Below are 13149 nucleotides of genomic sequence, written 5' to 3'. Positions count from 1 at the left end.
TGCTGAAAAATGTTTGAATTACAGGGCTGGGAATTTAGCTCAGTGGCACTGTGCCTGCCTTGTAAGCACAAGGTCCTGAGTTTGATTTCTGGTACGGGGGGGGGGCAGTCAGAAAAAATATTTGAATTACATATAATCTGCCAAGTCTACTTCTGAATATAACACACAAAAGAAGTAAAAGCAGAATCTTGAAGAGATTTGTATCCCAATGCTCATAGCAGCATTATTCACAACAGAAAAGAGGTGGAAGAATCTAGGTTTTCAGAAATGCATAGATGCATAAACAAAATATAGTAAGCACATAAAATGGAATAATATTCAGCCATAAAAAGAAAGGAAATCCAGTCACGTCTATAACTAACATAAATGAAACTTGAGGACTAAGTGCTAAGTGAAATAAGTGCATCACAAAATAAATAGTGTATGATTCCACTTATATGACTTATCTGGAATAGTCCAATTCTAGGCAGAACCAGACAGAGAATGAAAGAATGCTCCTTGCTAGGCGATTAGGGGAAGGGAAAATGATAGGTGTTATTTTCTTTTTTCTTGGTGCCAGATATCAAACTCAGGACCTTGCACTTGCCAGGCAGGCATGGCGCTGCTGAACCACATCCCTGGCCCATGGTAGGTGTTATTTTATGAGTATAAAATTTCTGTCTTGGAAAAAGAACAGTTCTAAAGATAAACGGTGGTGATTGTTGCACAATAATATGAATTAAACTCTACACTTAAAAACAGTCCATATGGCAACTTTTAATGTTGCATGTATTTTGCTACGGTTTGTTACAATCTTAGTAGTAGGGGCAGTGCGCCGGCCGAGGAGGAGCACGCGAGTGGGCCGCGGGGCCCGGGAGCGCAGCCCGCAGCCGCGGAGACCCCGCCGTCCCCTGCGATCTTGCACTTTCAAGGTCTCTGAGATGGCACTGCATGTAAGGGGACACTGAGGCAGCCCCCACAATGCCACTAAAGACATTCATGGAAGAGGACTTTGAGAACTGCTTTGGCAAACAGCAAGAACAATGGGACAGTACTGCAGGACGGATCCTTTCAAAGCACTGCAAAGGCTGACCCCAGGAGAGGCACAGATGACCTGTGGAGAGAGGAGTGGTTCAGAATGGCAGGTGCAGGACTGCTCCGGGCGTCCCCTTCTGCCTCTGAAATGCACCCTCGTCCCTACCTTCTCCGTCTCCCTTCCTTCTCCTGCCCAGCTCAGACTCCCCAGGATCCGGCCAGTCTGGCAAAATGAAGATATGCAAATGTTGTTTTAAATACATCCTCCAGCAGAAAGTTTTCATCCTGTTTTTAATCCTATGGCTGTTCTCCTTGTTAAAGCTTTTAAATGTGGAAAGGCTCCTCTTTCCTCAGAGAGGTATTTACTTGGTGGAGTACTCCTTAAGCACCTCACCTTTTGTGAGAAACAGGTACACCCACATTAAAGATGAAGTCAGGTGTGAAGTTAACTGTTCTGGGATCTATGTGCAGGAAACTTTGGAAATTGGCAAGAGTCTGGAGATACAGAAACGAGATATCATTGACTTGGAGGATGATGATGTTGTGACAATAACCAGTGATTGTGACGTTTATCAGACTTTAAGAAGGTACCATCATAAGCTCGTGTCAAGGGAAGAGAAGAGCTTCCCGATAGCTTATTCTTTGGTCGTCCATAAAGATGTGATTATGGTTGAAAGGCTCATCCATGCTATATACAACCAGCACAATATCTACTGCATCCATTACGACCTTAAGTCACCTGATACCTTCAAAGCAGCCATGAACAACTTAGCTAAGTGTTTCTGTATTTTTTCATTGCTTCCAAGTTAGAAGCTGTGGAATATGCCCACATTTCCAGGCTCCAAGCTGATTTAAATTGCTTATCAGACCTTCTGAGGTCTTTGGTTCCATGGAAATACGTCATCAACTTATGTGGGCAAGATTTTCCCCTGAAGTCAAATTTCGAATTAGTGTCAGAGTTGGAGAAACTCAATGGAACAAACATGTTAGAGACAGTGAAACCCCCTCACAGTAATATGGAAAGATTTACTTATCACCATGAGCTCAGACGAGTGCCTTATGAAGACGTGAAGCTACCAATAAGGACAAACATCTCCAAGGAAGCACCCTCTCATAACATTGAGATATTTGTGGGGAGTACCTATTTCATTTTGAGCCAAACATTTATTAAATATATTTTCAACAACTCCCTCATTGAAGACTTTTTTCCTGGTCTAAGGATACATACTCCCCTGATGAGCACTTCTGGGTTACTTTAATCAGGGTACCAGGAATACCTGGGGAGATTTCCAGGTCAGCCCAAGATGTGTCTGACCTACAGAGTAAGACCCGCCTTGTCAAATGGAATTATTACGAAGGCTTTTTCTATCCCAGTTGTACTGGCACTCATCTTCGAAGTGTGTGTATTTATGGAGCTGCAGAATTGAGGTGGTTTATAAAAGATGGACATTGGTTCGCTAATAAATTTGATTCTAGGCTGGATCCTATCTTCATTAAATGCTTGGCAGAAAAGCTTGAAGAACAACAGAGAGAGTGGATTGCTTTGTCTTCAGAAAGGGTATGTGTGGATAAAAATCCCTCAATCACATCTTCATAGTAAAATGATGAAAATATGAGGATCTCTGGTACACGGGAGTTAATATTAGAAGTGTTTACTATGCTATGTCCAATACCATTTGAACTTAATCTTCTCATAGTTTGAAAGTTGTCTCAAATTCCATGCACTGAAGAAAGTCTTCTAGACTTTCATGTTATGAGCTTGGAGTTGATTGGTTCTTTTAATGCTTTGTTTTTGCTTGTAATCTCGGTGAACTAAATCAGAGGTCTTAAATATTCAGTCAGTTAGCAAATATTTATTGAGCACCTACTGTGCACCAGGCACTTTTTTTAGAAAACATTCAGGAATTAAATCTAAATTGTAATGAGTTGCACATTGCCATCAGGAAGCCATGGCTTACCCTCATCACATGGTGATCTCGATATCTTCTCCATGTAACAATGAGGATTCTGCTGAAGACACGTACGGAGTATGTGGTGAACCTGGGTAAAACCACCCAGTTCAGAATAATGTGTAGGTTTGGTGCCAGCATTCTGCTTGTCTCTTAGTTCAGTTCTGTAGATGTTTCTTAACTATTAAAATTTTAGGAAGAGAGACTCCACTACCTCAGCAAAGCTCAAAGAATTATCCGATTGCCTGCTTGCCAAAGCTTCATTCACCTTTTGGTGCCTCACTTGTTCAGTTCAGGGTTGAGAGGACCATGTAGATGTGGTATTTACAGGATGTGGGTGGCAGGGACAGCAGTGGAACTGGTTGTGATGGGGGATTGGGATGGGTGTGCCTGAGGAGGAAAACAGTTTATTTAGCTTTTGCACCCTGTCATATGTTGTCATTAAAGGCTTCTTTTTTTAACTAAAAAAAAAAACTTAGTAGTAGGGAGTTCCAGTAGTAGAAAAACAGAAGTTGTTGGTACGTAAATAGAAAGAAAATTCTTTGAAAGAAATTAAATGAAAAAACTGCAATAAATTTAAAAATATTTCACCTCAAAGTATCAAGAAAAAATTGCTGTAGGTTGATAGACAACATTTCAGCTTCCTTACATAAGGGAATGGTTATGTTTTGTATCTTGATGTTTCCCCCAAATCCTCATGCATTCATAGGTAGGGCTTTTTAGAGGTAGCTGGATCTAGGGTGTGTGAGTGTAAATTAGGATTATATGAATATGAATAAAGGGTGTGATAACTAAATTAGTCCACTGATTAGTTTAGTATAGTTCTAGGGGTAGATAATGGGAAGGCACCCCTTGGGTGTGGGTGACACCACTCATAAAGCTTATATCCTGGATGGGATAATAAGGAAAAGGAGTCGTGCTGCTTGCCATTTGCTGCCTCCCGTTTGCTCTGTTTTGGACTGTTTCTCATCTGTGATGCCCCTCTGCCATGCCACCCTGCCTTGGAATCAGCCAACTATGTACTGAAACCTCTACCAACTATGAGCCAAAATAAATCTTTCCTCCTATAACTTGTAGGTGTCAGGCACTATGTCTCAGCAATGAGAAAAGTAACTAAGACAAGAAATAAAAAGGTTGCCCAGTTTAGCAAACCTTGAGATTCCATTGTATTTTACTGTGAGTGATGGTTCACAGCCCTTCAACTCTTGACAGTAAAGAAGATGAATGTTTTAAAGGAAGCTTTGTCTTGTATGTTATACAGTAAGTCCCTAATTTATGAACATTCAAATTGTGAATTTTCACAGATACAGACAGACCTCACATTACAAACATTTGTAGTTGCAAACTGTGGAAGTAGCTCAGGTGTCTACCCTACTATTTTAAGGCAACTGTAAAAGTAAAAATAGTTTATTTACAGTTGTACTGCACTGTACCACCATTTTAAGGTAACTGTAAAAGTAAAAATAGTTTGTTTACAGTATATTTTTGTGTTTGGGTTTTTTTATGCTTTACATTATGTATTTGTGTCAAAGGTGTATAAAACTCACTTTGTTGGACTTAGAGAATGAATCCGACTTACAAACATTCTTCCAGAATGGACTCATTTGTAAGTGAGAGACTTACTATAAATTACCTTTAAGAATCAAATCTCACTGAGATTCCACCTTCCTCAAGAAAGAATGGCTATCATCAAGAAATCAAATAATAATAATAAGTGATGGCAAGGCTGTGGGGAGAAAAGGAATCCTAAGTTGTGGGTGGGAATGTAAACTAGTACAGCCACTATGGAAATCAGTACGTATATTTCTCAAAAAACTAAAAATAGAAATTCTATTTAACCTAGGTATTCCCCTTTCCTGTGTCTTTCCAAAAAAGTATTACAATGAAACATGCATACCCATATTTATAGCAGCACAACTCATAACAGCTAAACCTTTGAAGTAGTCTATAGGTTCATTGAAGGATGAATGGATAAAGAAAATGTGGTATTTATACACTCTGGTATAAAAGGATACAATTGAATCATTTGTAGGAAAATGAATGCATCTTGAGATAATAATGCTAAGTGAAATTAATCAGACATGCAAGTTTAAATATCCCACAGTTTCTCTTATACGAAAAACCTAAAGTATAAATGAATTAAAGAACAAACAAAGTAGGGATATAGATCTTTTGCAAATGGGAAGGGGACCAGAGATTGAGGGGATGAATAAAAAGAACTAAGATGTGTTATGCACATGTACCAACTCCCCACAGTGAATGTGATCATTGTGTTCTGCAAACATGTATTAATTTTTTAAATATAAAAATGAATCAAAGCCCATACCTTTCTTTAAATGTCATTAGAATGAGCTTTTTAAAGATAACAAAAAGTGTAATTTAACCAAATGGCAAGCTAATGAATGTTTCTCTCCACCCTACTATTGGATAACACAAGCAGGATTGGCTTCATGGATGTGTGACCTACACTGCAACACACAGACCTGTTTCCTGAAAAGCAAATGTACAAGTTCCTCTGCTTTACAGATTTTCCTGTTAACAATTATGAGAGAAACAAAATTTACCAGAGGGATAATTCCAGAGGTTTCACAGTTACATGGTGTCACAGTGATGTCCCTTGTTCTTTCCAGTTATACCATCCTTTCTGCATGGCTACAAGGTTATCTCAGCCCTGTCAGATGTCACTTAAAGGGTCAGGAAGTTGGGTGGGCTGTTAGATGGGCTTATGTTTCCTTGAAGGCTTATCTGCCCAACCTTGCTACCAGAAGAGAGAAGTTCCTTTTTGCAGAGAGAAATTGATTACAGTCCCTTGGTGAAATGCAGTTTCTAGCACCACATGAGTGGAAAAAAACAGGCAAGAGCATATGTGTGTTAAAATCTCATTTTGTTCAAGGAAGGAGAAGCCAAAAAGAAGAAAGAAGGAAAGCCCATATAGGTATGTGTGTATTTATCTAAACATGAAGAATTATGGGGAAGGAGACATTCTATTATTGTCTTAATTACTTTTTTTATCGCTGAGACAAAATATTCAACACCTAAAGTTAAAGGAGGAAAGATTTATTTAGCTCATAGTTTGCAGAGGTTTCATTTCATAGTTGGCTGACTCCAAGGCAGGGTGGCATGGCAGAGGGAACTTGCAGATGAGAAGAGTTCAAAGCAGGCAGAAGGCAGCAAAGCAGGGAAGTACCAAAGCAGTAGCTGCAGCAGCCTGCCACTGCTTTTTATTCCTTCCAGGCTCCCACATGAGGGGATCACCACATGAGGCTTTGAGGTGGACATCTACACATTCAAACCCTACATCCAAGGAGGAAGGAAGCCTGGTTAGTCAGACCTGGTGTCACCCATGTGGTGCTGATTTTAGGTGCATGCAAATGCAAGAGCTGTAAGGTCAGGGAGGCTTCCACCCCAATTTCAGAAGAAGGCCTGGAAGGCCAGGCAGTGTGCTTCAAGAGAAAAGCCATGAAAGCTGCAACCACACACAGTGCTATAGGGGTGGATTCTTGGGAATTCACATCTTGCCATAGACTGTCTTGGATGCTGAACATGAAACTACAGGGCTTAATGTTTGCCCTGCTGGATTTTGGACTTGCTTTGGTCCCATTCCTTTCTGTCCCATTTGTACCTTTTGGAATGATAATGTTTATCCTATGCCATTGTATGTTGCAAGTGTTTAAATTTCTTTTCATTTGTGCAGGGGCTCACAGCTAAGAGTTTGGCTTAAATTTCAGAGATGACTTTGAACTTGGACTTTTCAGCAATCTGAAACTGTTAGGAGCTTCAGTTTCTTCATTTGTAAAATAGGGATGATTGATGGCATCTACTTCGTAAGACAGCTTCAGAAATACGGTGAGTCAAATATGCAATGTGTTTATAATAGTGGGTGGTATAGCATATGTTAGTTATTTTTAAGCTCTCTGGGTTGAGAAGCCATCACTTACAAATACAAATTACAGAAGTTAAAATTTCTTGAATATTTTATTGCCACAGTACTAAAAAATATCCTTAGTAACACTTTGTTCAAAACTACTATTTGCTATAAATTTTAAGTAATATGCAAGCTCTTACAATGACACTGTTTACTGTAATGGTTAAATTAAAAGAATGTTCTAGGGTTATATTGCAAGCATAGTAAATGAAGTATACATAGTAAATGTACACTTTTACATAAAAATCAAATCTGTCAAGGACAGATATATTGGCACATCCCTGAAATCTCAGTACTCTGGAAAGCTGAAGCTGGAGAATCACAAGTTCAAGCCCAGCCTCGACAACTTAATGATACCCTGCTCAACATAAAAAAGAAAGGGCCAGGGATTTAGCTCAGTGGTTCCGGCACCTGCCTCACAAGCGCAAGGTCCCGAGGTCAATCTCTGGTACCAAAAAAATAAAAAATAAAAAACAAAAAGTATTGGGAATGTAGCTCGGTGTGAAGGTTTTGAATTCTATCCTTAGTACTGGAAAAAAAAAAAGCAAACAAAACCAAATGTGTCCAGAGAAAATACCAATAGATGTTCAAGATTCATAAAACAAAGTTACTTTTAGAGATGTTTGCTCCAGTCATTGTGTTCTTCATGGCTCCATTAACTTGCTCAGCAGACCATCTTGTTCTTTCCCTTTCCTCTGACAAAAATTCCTACACAAATGTTTTTCTTCAGTACCTTTGTTCTCACAGCTGGGTTACAAATAAAAGGCCAGGGTTTTTTCACATCTGGGATGTCCTCATGAGACTCTCTAATGCTGATGAATGTTTGTGAAGCAGTCTCTTTGGGCCTCTTGGAGTTAAAGCTGAATTTATACTCAGAGTAATTTTTCTTCCTCTGCTCCTCCACAAGTGCACACTAACAATAATTTGCAGGATTCCCTTCAGGGGAAGAGTCAGCAGAAAATCACCTCCTTCCTAAAGGAAGAAGGAAAGGTAAACATAGATACAGCAGTCACAAGAAAGAAAGAAGGATGTGCAAGCAGCCTAGAGCTTTTTATTTTTAAGATGCATTTAATAACGGGAGACTAACTTTTCATTTTCCACAGCCAAATGTAAGTATATTAGGGAAAGAAAAACTTAGTTTCTGGAGGAAAATTCTGTATTGGGATATACATGACTTAGGTGAATACAGAAGCCAATGTCTGACAGTCATTTTAAAATACATGCCAGGAAAGATTCTACAAGTGTTCCAAACATGTTAAGGAAAATTTGGTAGATGTAAAGCTGGTAAGAGTCACCAAACAGAGTTAACAAAGCCATGTCATAAGCTGCACATATTTAGAGCCTACAATTAGGATACTTTTGACAGAATACTCACCGATTAAAACAATAACACAATTAACATAAAGAACATATGTATTACACCTAAAATTCCTTGTGCATTTTCCAGTGCCCCCCTTCTCCCAGTCCCAACTTACTCTTCTCATCTGTGGTCACCTGGTGATTTCTCTCTTTTTTCAAAATTTTTATTAAATTAGTATATTTGAGGTATACAATATAATGACATTCATCATTGGAAATTTGCACCTTCACATTTGCACCTTTGGTTCTTAGTTTTCCCCCTTCCCCTGCCCTCCCTTCAACTCCTCCATCCCTCCCTAGCTACAAAGACTTTGTTTCCACTTTTCCATTTTCTCATATTAATTCCATTCCCTTCTTTCCTTTCTCCTACCCCTCCCACTTCCCCTTCCCCTTTGCCCCTTTTCTTCCTATTTCACATTACCTATTATACCTTTTAGTCCTTATTTACACTTTCAGTTTCTCACACTAGAGAAACAAGAGACATAATTTTTAATAAAACTCAATGAAGCCTTCATTCTCTTTTTCCTACCTGCAGTGTCCCCTGTCCCTACAAAGTCATTGCTATATCTAAAAATCATCTAGATTTTTCCCAAAGTATCTTTTAGGAGTTTTATAGCTTTGTAATTTACACTTAGGTCCATGGTCCATCTTGTGTTGATTTTGTGAAGCGTCTGTGTCTAGATTCTTTTTTTTTTTTGCATGCGGATATTGTGTTGTTGTAGCACTATTTTTGAAAAGGCTTCCTTTTCTTTGATGTGTTACCTGTGTGCCATTTTCAAGGGTCAACTGATTATATTTTGTGGGTCTATTTCTGGATGATCTATTCTGTTCTATTGACCTATTTGTCTATTCTTTCACTAACACTACACTGTAGCTTTGTAGTAAATCTTGAAATCCCTGCAACTTTATTCTCCTTCAATATTGTGCTGATCCTTTTAGGTCTTTCCTCCTCTCTATATTAACTTTAGAATCAGTTTGTTGATGTCCACAAAATAACTTTCTAGGATTGATTGGAATTGCATTGAATTTATAAACCGATATGGAAAGAACTGATATCTTGACTGATATTGAGTCTTCTGACTTGTGAAGGGAAGAGAATACATGTGTCTGTTCAAATCTTGTCCTTTTAAAAATTGAGGTTTTAAAAAAAATGTGTACTTTAAGAGTGTTTTTTTTAATATATGTTTTCGACTATAGTCCTTTACCAATGTGTCTTTAGGAAATGTAGTCTCTCAGTCTGTGACTTTCTTTTCCTTCTCTTGACTAATTCCCCTCCCAACCCCTGGCCTCTGGGCTCACTGGGAATCAAACTCAGGATCTTGTGCTTGCCAGGCAGTTGTGGCACCACGGAGCTACATCCCCAGCCCCTTCTTGACTAATTTCTATTTTCATTTTATCTTTTTCCAGTAAGTTATTTAAAATTGTGGTATTTGATTGCCTGATACTTTACTGTGAGACAGGTTATAACATTCACAATGTATTATTATTTTTTCTCACTTGTCTTTTGAATAGTAAGACAAATGTACATTTATTTTTACCCACATAGTCAGCATCTCTAGTGCTCTATATTTCTTTGTGTGAATCAAGATTTCTATTTGGTATGATCTTTATTTTGCCCAAGCAAATTCCTTTAATATTTCTTACTTTAATATTTAATATTATGAGTCGACTGGTGATAACTTTGTTCATTACAGGATCTATCAGTTTGAAAAGGTCATTATTTCTCTTTTCTTTTGAAATGTAATTTCTCTGGTTATAGAATTTTAAGTTGATCCTATTTTGCCTTCATTACTTTAAAGATGATGGTCTACTACTCTGTATTTTTTAATGTCCCTTTTCCTGACTAGATTGTAAGACCTTAGAGTGAAAGGTCATGTGACCCAGGGTTTAAATAAAATAGACTATAAGTGTTTGCTGGCTTGAATTGCCACAGTTTCACACAAGCCAGTCCTATCTTTTGTTGATCTCCTGTCACCTGGCATTGATTTTAGGATTAGCATGCTTTTTGGTTCCTAAACATTTTTTTCCTGTCAACTTTATTGGTAAGTGATGAGACAATGTCATATTCTGCATTCCTTCAACAAATATTTATTCGAAACTTATTATATGCCAGAATGCCAGTTGTTGGAGATACAATGGAAGCAGACCATTCTCCTCCTGGGTACTATATTTTTATTGGAGGAGATAATGAGTAAGTAAACAAACAAAATAATCACATTGTAAATGGTGCAATGAGAAGACTAAATGAGATGTTGAAATAGAGAATGATAAGTAAACATACTGATATAGGGGGAAGAGATGTAACTCCCAAACCTGCTAGATACCTGAAGTGCAAGTTCTTATTCTCTAAAATCGAAGAATGAATTCTAGGAACCCGGAGGTTAAGAGTAGGAAAAATGGGCCGGGGATTTAGCTCAGTGGTTTCGCTGCCTGCTGCGCAAGCGTAAAGACCCAAGATCGATCCCCGGTAGCAAAAAAAAAAAAAAGAGTAGGAAAAATTTATTGAGAGAAAGATAGCTTCTGTCTAAGTAAGAGAGACAAGGGAGACTGGAAAATGGGTTGCCCACTCACCCAACTTTTCAAAGGTGTTTTACGGAACAAAGCCATGAGGTGAGGCAGGTTCAAGGTGGGACAAAACTACAGTCAACTAGTGAGATTACAAGTACAGTCAGTTAGGTAATATTGATCCAGTTAGAAATCACAAGGTGGACAAAACTGTGAATAACCAATAAGATTATGTATGACAAGTATAGTCACTTAGGTAATAATAGTTAAATGGGATTCAAGGGGAAACAAGTCACGAAGCAAGCATACAAGGAATGAGCAGGATTTTTGGTGGTAAGGAGTGGGTTAGGGATCTTTCTTGGAAGATCTTGGTCCCCCACCCAGGTGATACCTATTTAAAATAGGAATCATGGGCCGGGGATTTCGCTCAGTGGTTTTGCCCCCTGCTGTGCAAGCACAAGGACCCGAGTTTGATCCCCAGTACCAAAAAACTCCCCAAAAACTAGAATAGGAATCACTACTATTCATGCTATGCGGGTGTGGTAGTTTCTCTTCTTTTACAATGCTGGCTTGCAGTGAATGTGTCTTGATTGTCTTCCATGTTGGCTCCTCTACTGTCCTCCATGTTGGTTTGATTGTCCTCCGTGTTGGCTCCTCATGCGCTGTGCCTGTCTGCCTATAAGATATCTAATTAGCTTACCTATCTACAATAGTACTACAGCTAGGAAGGTCATGAGAACTCTTTGGGAGGAGGCAACAATTTCAGCAGACTGGAGGATGATTATACATGAATAAATCGCATATTTGAGGGTCTGAGAGGGGTGAGAGGACTCAAGAAAGTTTGGCAACATTTAGGGTCAAGGTATTTGGAATAAGGTTAGCCCACTGTTTATAATCTTGATAGGAGGGAGTGTCAAATGAAAGCTGAAAGAGACATATTTACTGATACAGGCAGTGAATGATCTATGCTTTGACTAATCAAGTGTTTTTCTTGGTACCTTGAATCTTGAACTAGCATTACTAGGCTGATAGGATGATCAAATACATTCATGTCAAGTAGCATTCACTGCAATGCTGACAAGATTTTTCTGCTAATATATTCTCCCTTGCTATAGTTATTACAGTCAGCCATTCTGAAACAACCCTGACATTAATTCATTTTCACCATGAGCACCCAGCCAATCCTGGGTTCTATATCCCTCATTATCTTCTGCATAAATTCCTTTTTGCTTAACCAGCCAGAGTTGCTGTTTATGGCTACCTCCAAGTAATGTAACTTCTTTATCCTTTCTGTATTTCCATATTTTCTGTGATAACAATGTATCACTTTGATAAATAGAGGATATTTTTAAAAAAAGAAAAATCACTGACATCATCCTCTGGTCAGTCTCTCCTCAACTGTCTTGAACAATAATTGAGTGAAAAACAAACTCTGCTTCTGCCTTTCTAGGCTCTAAAAAATAAATGTCCTCTTTAATGAAATGTTACTATTTTTAAAAATAAAATTTTAAAAATAAAAATAGTAAGTACCAATATTTATTATGGAAAAAATCAATAGATTGCATCACTGATAGAAAATTAATGAAACTATAGAAGACACCTGAGTTTTTATTGAAGCTATATTTTTTTAAAAAGCAAATATTTTGACTAGTTCTTCTGAAGGATTGCCTACAAAAGTAAATTCAAATTACCTTGGCAATAAACAGCCAAAAAAAGATGCTATTTCTCCAACTTCTGATTAGAAGCATATGGTTTCATGCATAGAATCAATAAAAATTTATGGGAATTAATTTCATTCCATGAAATAAAATATAAAATATTTTACTTCACAAGTTACTCTTCTCACCCAACCCCCCACAATGTCATATTTTAAGGACAGAAATTATGAGAAGGACAGAAATTATGAGAAGAACATTGTCTTTATCAGTAGGATGAAAATATACATGGCCTTGTTAGCACAATAGTTTTGCCTTGAGATCTCCCATCGAGTTCAATAAATAGAATCATTACTTTCCTTTTTCTGCTTTATTTGTGTGTGTGTGTTATTTATTTAATTTTTTATATATGTATATATTTTTTGGTACTGGGGATCAAACTCGGGTCCTTGCGCCTGTGGGGCAGGCAGTGGAACCACTAAGCTAAATCCCCAGCCCTTGATATGGTTTTATTAGTGTAAAACTTGGTATTCCAGCTGGCCCAGAGGTAGGGGCTTCTGAGCCACCGTTCCACCCCTCCTAGCCCAGAGGAAGGGACTTCCTGGCCACCATTCATCCCGCCACTCCCAGCCCAGAGGAAGGGGCTTCCGGGTCACCATCCATCCCGCTGCTCCCGACCCAAAGGAAGGGGCTTCTGGGCCACCATCCATCCTGCCACTCCCAGCCCAGAGAAAGGGAGATA

General features: G+C 38.5%; 1 protein-coding gene and 1 pseudogene across 5 annotated transcripts in view; one reads left to right on the top strand and one right to left on the bottom strand.

The window, feature by feature from the left end:
• The window catches only part of Pds5b (PDS5 cohesin associated factor B), a 283823-nt gene that overhangs the window by 247384 nt on the left and 23290 nt on the right, over nt 1-13149 (bottom strand). The window lies entirely within an intron of this gene.
• LOC101724571 (beta-1,3-galactosyl-O-glycosyl-glycoprotein beta-1,6-N-acetylglucosaminyltransferase 4-like) lies at nt 1189-2611 on the top strand (annotated as a pseudogene).

Source organism: Heterocephalus glaber, unplaced genomic scaffold (genome assembly GCF_053883595.1).
Source record: "Heterocephalus glaber isolate CG9 unplaced genomic scaffold, H.glaber_assembly_v1.0 deba00001720, whole genome shotgun sequence".
Classification (NCBI taxonomy): Eukaryota; Metazoa; Chordata; class Mammalia; order Rodentia; family Bathyergidae; genus Heterocephalus; species Heterocephalus glaber.
Note: the sequence above shows the minus strand (reverse complement) of the source record. Positions and strands in the feature narration are given on the sequence as shown.